The sequence below is a fragment of the Mya arenaria genome, chromosome 11 (assembly GCF_026914265.1).
Source record: "Mya arenaria isolate MELC-2E11 chromosome 11, ASM2691426v1".
Classification (NCBI taxonomy): Eukaryota; Metazoa; Mollusca; class Bivalvia; order Myida; family Myidae; genus Mya; species Mya arenaria.
Genome location: NC_069132.1, coordinates 9,340,144 through 9,350,113, shown reverse-complemented (window position 1 = coordinate 9,350,113; position 9,970 = coordinate 9,340,144). Strand labels below are relative to the sequence as shown.

Genomic DNA, 9,970 nt, shown 5'->3' with positions numbered 1-9,970 from the left:
GGACTTCTGCAATTGCGGAGCGCGATCACATGATCAAAACCCACGCTAATGGTTATCGTACACTGATAACAATTGCCGATTGCTGTCTGAAACGCATTTAGTTTCCTTAAATATAGTTTTAGACTGTTTGAGTCTTAACCCCTCAAGTTCTGGTTTCAAAATTCATGTAAATACCAGAATTCCACAGTTCATTGTGCAAGAACGTAACTTTTTAGAGTGTAAATATCATTTATTTTATAAAATGGCGCCAAAATCACCTCATGAATGTAAACATTGAAGCTTGATCAACCTTACTCGTTACAGTTGTTTCGCTCGGAACAAATAAAATGGATTATTTTTTAGAACATCAAAGATATTTATTTTCACATATGCAAATCAACAAAATTTCTGTGTTTTTTAATGCAATTTTTCGGAGTTTTATCATCTTACCCGTTTAATCCCCTTCACGCAAAATTATAGCAGATGACGTAGCTGTCAATTTTCTGTTTCCAGTTCGTGGATTATAAGTATCTTCCATGGCTGAGAGTGTAAGATAGGTTCCTCCCGACCCAAAAGTAGGGTGTTTTGTTGTAATGACCATTAAGAAGGAGTTCCATACAGTTATTTATTTTATCTTTGCCTGTGGGCAAGATAAAAAATTATAGCATGGTTATATTTTTGGATCTATTTATCTGAGGTGGAAGAATATAAGTATCTTCCATGGCCGAGAGTGTACGATAGGTTCATTCCGACCCGAGCGTAGGGTGTTTTGCGGAAACGAGGTTTACCGAGTTTCCGCAAAACACCCTGCGCGAGGGTCGGGATGAACCTATGTTACACGAGCGGCTATGGTAGATGCGTTTTCTCCCACCTCAGTTAAACAAAATTAAGTAAAAATGTATTTTTTTGCCGGAACTCTTTTGTGCTTAGTGAAAATAATTGCGCACGGATATGCACTAATTCGTGGTTGTCATGAATATTCGCGCAGTGATTCAGAGTATGTAAATGGTCTGATCGGTCTTTAAATAGTTCTAAGAAGAGTGAAGCATTATTTCCTGAAAGGTGCGTAAAAACTGTTTTCTGGTGACATTTGAAGCGAGAAATAATTAACTCGCGTTCTAAATATTGCCACCAGACAAGATTTCCATGATGCGCTACAGACGACAGTCTTCAACAAGGGAGGTAATTACAATGTGGTGACTATTAAAAAAAGTTCCATACGGGCATTTTATCTTCGCCCGTGGGCAAGATAAGAATTTCTAGCATCGTTAAATTAATGGATCTACTTATCTGAGGTGGGAGAAAATAAGGTCTTTGAATTTATTTTTTATAGTTTATTATTTATTCGTTTTTAGTTCAAACATTTTATGAATATTTATCAGTAAACTTTTATAAAAGCTTCTATATTCAAAAAGTAAACGAAAACACTTAAATTGAAAAGTTCATGAATACATGACCAAATTACTTCGCCACCAATTATTGAGTGAACATTTAAAAGGTCGAACGTCTAAGCTAAACAATTGCGGATAATTAATGGATGAAAAACATATTTTTTTAGATTTATAGTTTGTTTCGTGATACATAGAGATTTAGTTATCCCTCACTGTCAGAGACCAGTATGATTCGCTTGAAGCAGGTCGTTTTCCAGGTAATGAGTGAAGACAACGCTAGTTTGTTGACAAATTTTGAAGAGAGGGTGAGGTAACGAAATCATCAGTTCATCAGTTAGTTTTTGTGTGAATTTTCCGGGAAGTTCGTTTTACGTATTACAACGACAAACTGTTGAAAGAGATATCTGAACGATGATATATCATCATATTTAGGTTCGAGCAGTTGTTTTAAGACTGTCATTTGCTTTGTATGAAAGCAAACGTTCAAACATCAGCTTCAAAGTTCAAGAAAGCGTTTGAAAAACATGATTACCTTTTCTTTTTTCAAAAAAACGGGAAGTTGTGTATTTCCACTATTTTGCAATTGGGTAACACTGTTTTTAAAGTGACGTGTTGGTTTTGATCAAGGGGAATTAGCTACAATGGATTTTTAAAGCAGTTCTTAAAATTGATATGTTCTATCCTTAGTTTGCTAGTTGTTATTTCAAAGTTTAAAATCCATATTTCATCGAAAAGCATGACATAAAACATTGTACATAACTTCAGAATAGCATAACTGAACTTTAGTTGAACATAATCTCTGCAGTGAAGTATAAGATGCATAACTTGTATGACAAAATTAAACAAAAGGATGAGATCATAAGTGCGACAAATATTAACGAGTATGATGTTCATTCATTTTGTAATGCCTAAACAAAAACCGCTCTATAGTTTAGTATTGAAATTCAGGTAAAAATATTATTTGTATTTTATTGTGCCAGCACAATTCAGTTATTGAATAGACTCAATAGTGTTATTAAAATAGAGCTATATTTGTCACATTTTTAAGTATTTAGTATAAATAGAGCTTTAATCTGAACGTTTGATACCGTCAATTCACGAAACTGTTACAACGTGAATGAGTCCCTTAAAATAACACACTGTTTAAAATAAAAATAAACTTGAATCGCTAAAACATGATAAAATATATATGAACAATGCTGTATATATTTTGATAAGACCTTCGCTTAGACCCACAAGGATGCAAGTAACTGAATTTGTGTTATTGAAAATACATTATGTTAACCATTATACAAGAAAAGCAAATACTTATACAGACCTTTAACGAATTAAAAATGCAATTAACACGTTAAACATTATTGTCATTGTCAAACAATTATTCATCTGCTGGTGCTCATATTAGTATTATGGCGTTCACATTGTTGCAAACATGTTTGTACAATCTACAGAATTAAGTAGTTGAAGATAAATGCTTCATTGCAATGTGTTTCATTAGTATTATATATTCTCCACAAAGAAGTTATAGTATTGTCATAGCATTAGTCTCGTCTTTCAAAGCATTAACATTGGCTCTTACTCAAAAAAATATCAGATGTACACAGGTTACCGTCTACATGTGTAGAAAGGCTCATACTTTTGGAATAACTTGTAGAGTTGCGCCCTTTGATCGTTCGCAAAATCTATTACTTTTACCGAAAAGTTCATATTTGTTCAAGAATTTTAATCAGACTATAGAGTATAGTTAATATGTTATCAATGACAATATCCACATATAATCGATGCTTAAAGGTTTGAGGTGTGACCATTATGTTTTATGTTAAGAGTTAATAAGTCAAACTTGTTAAAATATTATAAATGTGGGTACATCATATATTTCTTTTTTTTCACATTAAAAATTTAACATCAGTATTCACTTGCCATAATTACGTGTAGACAAAGGCAACGCAATAAATGGACGAACACGAATGCAAATTGAAAGGGGGAATACTGGTATCCTGCGATTGATTATACAACCATCATCCGAGTTATCCTAATCCATGTTCTAAATATTGGGTCTGGCGACCAGTTGTCTTCCGTTAATACATGTTAAAAAATATCTGTCGATTAACGTATCGCCGAGATCTCTATCGTTATTTACCCTGCGAAATTGAAAAGCTGTATGGGTCAAACCACAACGCATGTAGCGCCAATCGGCGCGAGTTATATTTGGCCTAACAGTGCTCATAGAAATGTGTTTTGATATGAACAAAATATTTACCTTTTAATACTAAATTAAAATAAGGAGGAAAAATAACCGAAATAGAGTTTACAATTAAGAGCTAGAACTATATTTTGTTCATATGTGAACGACTGCTATCCATCGTTCTGTAACATTGGTGTGGTGGCACGTGAATCGCGTTCGTGGACGCGCACGTGTGCATATGCACTGCAGAATTCATTTGGTCGAGCCTGCTTATGGTGAGCAAAACATTGTTGTCACAATGGCGGTTCCGTGTATATACGTGCGTGCGTCCGGACTGAACTTTTTCGTGGCTGTATTTTGAACGTGCAAAAAAGGATTTTCAAAACACACACCCTGAAGGTTCGCTATGATTAACCATTGTAGCTTGTCGCGCACAAAGCCCGTGTCTGTACCGCAAAGACCAATAATCAAAGTTAGAGGTCAGGGTTAAGGGTCAAATGATTACCATGATTCACTATTGCGGCGTGTCGCAAAAATAACAATCTGCACCTCAAACATCAAGTTCAAGGTTAAAGGAAAAAATTATCCATGTCCGGGCTGTATCCTGACCAAGCATTATAGGATTTTCAAAAACTTGCCATGAAGGTTCACCATGATGAGGTGGCATGTCACGCACAAAACCCAGGCCCGTACCATAAAGATCAAGATCACACAACACGTTCATACCTTTTTTACATACTATACTTGGCGAATAATATGCGACAGCGCGATTGAACAAAAATACGATAGTTTATAACATATACTTATCACTTGCAAGTTTTAAACGATTTTGGGAATGAAGATGACTTAATTCTCGTCACATTTTCGATTTATATGAACTTAAATTAATCTTTAAAGAGAGGGTTGTTTTATGACTTTTCATTCTTACCGTTATGTTTTTAAGTGGAATAAGAATAAACCATATTTATAGTAAATCATTGTAAAGCAAAGTAATTAGCGAAAAGTGTCTCTTTGTATGATAGAATAATAAACAGAAGCGGCCTTTATAGTATACACATGTTTTAAGGTTTTTGAAGTTACATGCCATCTCTTATGACTATTTTGCCGGGTATGTATTTTAGCAGATATAAACGAGTGCCTATCCAGCCCCTGCTTGAATGGTGCCACATGTATTGATGGTTTTCATAGTTACACGTGCGCATGTGCAGCAGGATACACGGGCCAGGAATGCCAACTGGGTATGATTATCAGTTAAATGTTTAAATACGCAGTCCATGTTCATGCAACTTCACACACACATGTATCCTGATCCAATGATTTCAGCTCTTTCAGCTAAGTGTGGTTCTTAGGTCTTAAATTTTCTCAGACAGAATCGTATTATTACCATAGAAATTGTACATATTTATTTGTTGGCAAAAGGTTATATGCCGACTTGCCAAAACTCTCTGTTTACCGACTTATTATTTTGTTTTATATTTATTATTAAAGTAATATTTTATTTATGATATTGAATAACTATCTGACATCAAAACATGCATCGTTTGTATAAGTTTAATAAAAACACCTCTCGATGTTTGTATGGGTAACGTCGTGATCAAAATAACCAAACGTCTTATCCAGTCGACAGTGATTGTCACTCGAACTCTTGCTCGCACGGCGGTACTTGTATTGGCACACCGGGCGGCCATGTGTGTAAATGCGGCATTGGATGGTCTGGACAAACATGTGCAGGTAGGAAATAGCATCATAGAAACCTTGTCTTGTTGCAACATTTAGAATGCGTATTTATTATTTCTCGCTTCAAATGTCACCATAAAAACGTTTTCACGCACCTTTCAAGAAATTATGCTTAACTATTTTAAGACCGATAATATAATCTGAATCACTGCGCGCATACCCATGACATATTCATGGCAACCACGAATTATCCCATATCCATTGGCATTTTTTCAAATGCATTTTTGCTTAATTTTGTTCAACTGATTTGGGAGAAAAAGCATCTACCATAGCCACTCGTGTAAGATAGGTAAACCTCGTTTCCGCAAAAAACCCGGCACTCGGGCCGGGATGAACCTATCTTACACTCTTGGCCATGGAAGATACTTATAGTCCTTGATATATTGAAATTCTCTCTATACGTAACTTTCTTTCGTTATTAATCAGCATTTTAAAACACACTAGAGGGAATTAAATTCACCGAAAAAACGATAATATACGCTGTTGAAATGTCTTTATTTTAGGTTCAGATACAATAGCGTGGCGCCACTGCAAGTCCAATCCCTGTCAGAACGGCGCCACGTGCATTCATGACATTATTTCGTACACGTGCCATTGTAAGATGGGATACTCGGGAACAAACTGTGAAATCGGTAGGCACAATAAGATGATATTTTCGAACATTCAAATGACAGTAAATGTACATATGTTATCCACTGTAACAATAACTTAAAAGCTTCGTGGACAAAATCATGTGGCAAACCCTTACACGTCAATTTTAAATTTGTTGCTGTTTCTTCATTTGAAACATCCATTTATTTCTTCTAACATAAGGAATGGATTGTTTGTTCTTTCTTTTATTGTAATATTATCTCTACACCTATTTTATTATCTTAGTGAAGTTTTTGGACTAAATGTTCACTCGTTCTCATAAAATGAAGTGACAAAGTTATGAAAATATCCGAATTTTGTTTAATCACCTCCATGGAAAATTAACTAATTTATTCGATTTAAATTAACAACAAAACACAATGAGAAATAATGGTGTTATTTACAGTGTGCTTTTGCCCCGAAATATTATTGAAATGATAGCAGATCTCAAAATATGCGCGAGTCCGTAGCGTGAGAAAACTCCTAGGATCATAATGCATACTATATTGAAACGGAATTGTATCAACCATGTAGTAGAAGTGTTCTTACACGGAACCACATTCTCCGAGTTTTCATTTTTCTCAATGTAATGGAGATACTAAATGAATTATAAATAATTCAACAGTGTGTTCAAATAAAAAATAGGTATAAGGCACCACGGAAGTGTCGAAAGCCAATTTATTTACACCGCGTCTTGTTACTGTATTCACAATGAATACAATTATATTTGCACAGAAGAATGTTCCTGTCAAAGCATAATTTCATGATAGTTATATTGATGAAGATACTTATTGCACACGTGCACACTATGCTAACAGTGATTGTAAAAGTCATGTACTTGAATATATGCATAGACGCAAACACAGTAGTCGATGTTAAATAAGCACACAGGATATAGACGGATACAGTTAGCGGTAACATCATTGCATTTTTAGTTCATTGCTCTTTGAATTTGTTTTTAAACGATTTTATAATGCACTTACGAATCGTTCTTGCTGAAATGCACAGCGTACTGTTGACTGCATGGTATAGCAAAGATTCTACATTCCAACTGAGACAAGTAATGACTGCCATTATACCGAATCATGATTCTAATTCTTCTTCACTTATATGTACACAGTGTATCAAGTAGTCAATCTTAAAAAGCACAGATACTACCTAAATTGATTTAAAATCTGCTTCAGTTTTTCATTGATATTATTAAGGCAACATATTTATGTTTTTACATGAAAATGCATCAATAATGATTAAAATTCTGTTATTTTATTAACATCAAATTAGTTTGTTGATTGCTCAAAATTTCAAGGTAGCACTAATGTTGACGTCATCGATCTTAACTTTTAAATCTTTAAGTACTGCTCTCGACGATTCATGCTCGATATTTGCAATATTGCTTACAAATGTTTCAGCTGTGTTTTAATGTTTAAAGTCATTATACACTAGCAAACCTTTAATTGTTTAGAACGATATCGTTTTTTATATACTTTCCATTAGTTTTCAAAAAATAGGCGTATGTTCAACAATTTCAGAAGCTGTTACCGCTTTGCCACATGTGTCTTTTAACGCGGTGAGTAACAGTCACATTTTTATTTTTATTTTGATTTCATTAATTTGGCATAATGTGGTGGCTGTTTGTTACTTCAAGTACGCACACAGCAGCAAACTTGAACTATTTTAAAGACACATAAATTCAAACTTCTTTTATAGAAAAGTATTTTGGAGATGGATTGCAGTGCTTTCAAACAACCATAACTATGTCTTTGGTATAATGTTTATAAGTATGTATTGTTCGGGGGGAAACTCAAAATATCTCCGAGATTTTGACCTCAAAAACAGAGCAATCGTATTGATAACATTTGCAGCCCACAAAAACCTTATTTTTTGTCAGAGCATATTTTATTGTTTTACATCAAACACTTAAGATTATTCTGTACTTATTGCAGCGGAGAATATTGTAGTCAGTGTTTCTTGTCCAATTTTCACTTTTCTTCCAAACTGTTTGTGTATGCTCCTTAAGATCGCTAATGAAATGTATGATTTCAAAACCGCTTAGCACATATTCCCTCAATATTGAACTTAAGTGTTGATGATGGTTCTTCTGTCCACAAACACCTACTTTGCAATATGCAATACTTGGTAGTTTAACAAACCGTGAAACATTACATTTTACAATTCGCTTTCTACTCTGTATGTGTACTCTTTCGGGGAGCATTCATTCGTTCGTAGCCTTGTTTACTTCATGTTCTTTCAAGTCGCTGGTGACTCCCATTTGTTCGTAATTTTGTGTGTTAAGTGCAAAGTTGAGATCTGGTTGTTAATAACCCAAGATAAAATTGTTTGCATTGTCAGACCGTTTAGAAGCAGAATTCTTAACAGTTATTGATAACGGAACAAAAATATATGTTTAACCTTGGTGTGTTGTCCTTTAGTATAATGAGTCTCCTTGGGCTACCTTTTGATCTATATAAAGTTCATCTGGTTACTGGCACATTACAATGATTGTGTTCTTTTGAACAAAAACGCATCTTTGGCCATTAAATACTTGAATTTTGTCAGTTTCTATTTTAGCTGTATTTTGATTTAGCTTTAATATTTCAACGTCTCTCGTAGGCGATTTTCGATATTTTTGCGAAACCGGTGTCAATCAACTGCAACAAAAACAGAGATTGCGGGTTGTACGCATCCTTGGTAGGAGAAAACGACCACGAAAGGCAAGCATTAAATTATTCTGTCACTAAAAGCTGGTAACACGTATATATGAATACAATACTGTTACATTCTTAAAGTTCATCATGTGATATAAATGGCATACGTAATAAAACATTTTGTGTCTGTGACTTTGACCGAAGAATCATTGTCGCCTGAAGATAAATCAACATAAAAATAGTACTAACATAAATGTGTTTATGAGGAATTATCAATTGATTTAATTCATTCGTGTGTCCTATTTTATTTCAGTCCTATTGTTGAACTTGGTTTTGTCAGTCAGCAGCTTGAAATAACGTCCATGGAAACAAAGCCGTTGCTGAATATAACAGGAGGTTACCAAACAGCTGTGACTTTTTTACCCCGTGAAGTAGGCGAATATCATGTTTGTCTGCAAACATTTAACAAATTAAGGTAATAAGATATACACATCAACGATTTTGAATGATGCTTGAAAATTGCGTTGAACAAGACCGTGTCATTTTGAGGGACGGTTCAATGCCAGATTGTTTTCTTTGTTTTTCTTTTTACAAGTTTTAAAACAAGAAACATCCAGTGTTGAAGTGCCGAATAAAGTGGGGGCGAAATAGATGTAAAGCTCTCATAATTTTACTTTCCTTTTTGTTTTGTTATAGAGTAAACAAGGACGAGGTCTGCTTTACTGTTACAGTCACCGATGGTAAACACCTGATCTCAGTCTATCTATATTTTCACATTGCCTAGAGCTTGTAAGCATCAATAATTATATTAGTAAAGACTTCTTCCACTTATTTACTCAAGCATTTCTTAGATATCTCGACTAAATATGTTTTTCTTAGGTAGAGATATTATTTATTTTTCAGGCGTTGATTTGGTCTTCGGTTTTAAGGTAAGTAGATTAAACTTCAGGATGATTTATGTGATATTTTATAGGTATACATGCACTTGATGATATTCAATTCTTATTTCACCAAAAGTAAAAGGAGTAATACATGGCTTATAAATTCAAATAGAAATGGTAACTTTATTATATGATAATTTGCTAATAAGTGCCTTTTAGCGGTACACTTATTATTTTAACATCCACAGGACCGTGCACACTTTATACATCCTAGTCTTCAACCCAAAACTGACGTTAACTGCAAGGCAAATGATGTTTGTCACGTGACATACACAATTACACCCGGGGCTGGACATGAAACTGAATGGTAGTATTTTAATATATGTATTCGTTTTGTTTACATGTAGGTTACAGTTCATTCTGTAAAGAGCTATACGGAACACACTTAAAATATCATTTAAAATAACTAGGGGGAGCATTTTTTATGTTACCATTACCGTGTGTCCGTTCCTTTTCTATTACCGC

General features: G+C 34.3%; 1 long non-coding RNA gene across 1 annotated transcript; it reads left to right on the top strand.

The window, feature by feature from the left end:
- Positions 1-8,922: 8,922 nt before the first annotated feature.
- LOC128209126 (uncharacterized) lies at positions 8,923-9,806 on the top strand. Its single transcript, XR_008256944.1, has 4 exons — positions 8,923-9,039; positions 9,261-9,304; positions 9,468-9,493; positions 9,694-9,806. It is a non-coding gene; the product is annotated as an uncharacterized LOC128209126 (long non-coding RNA).
- The last annotated feature ends 164 nt before the right edge of the window (positions 9,807-9,970 follow it).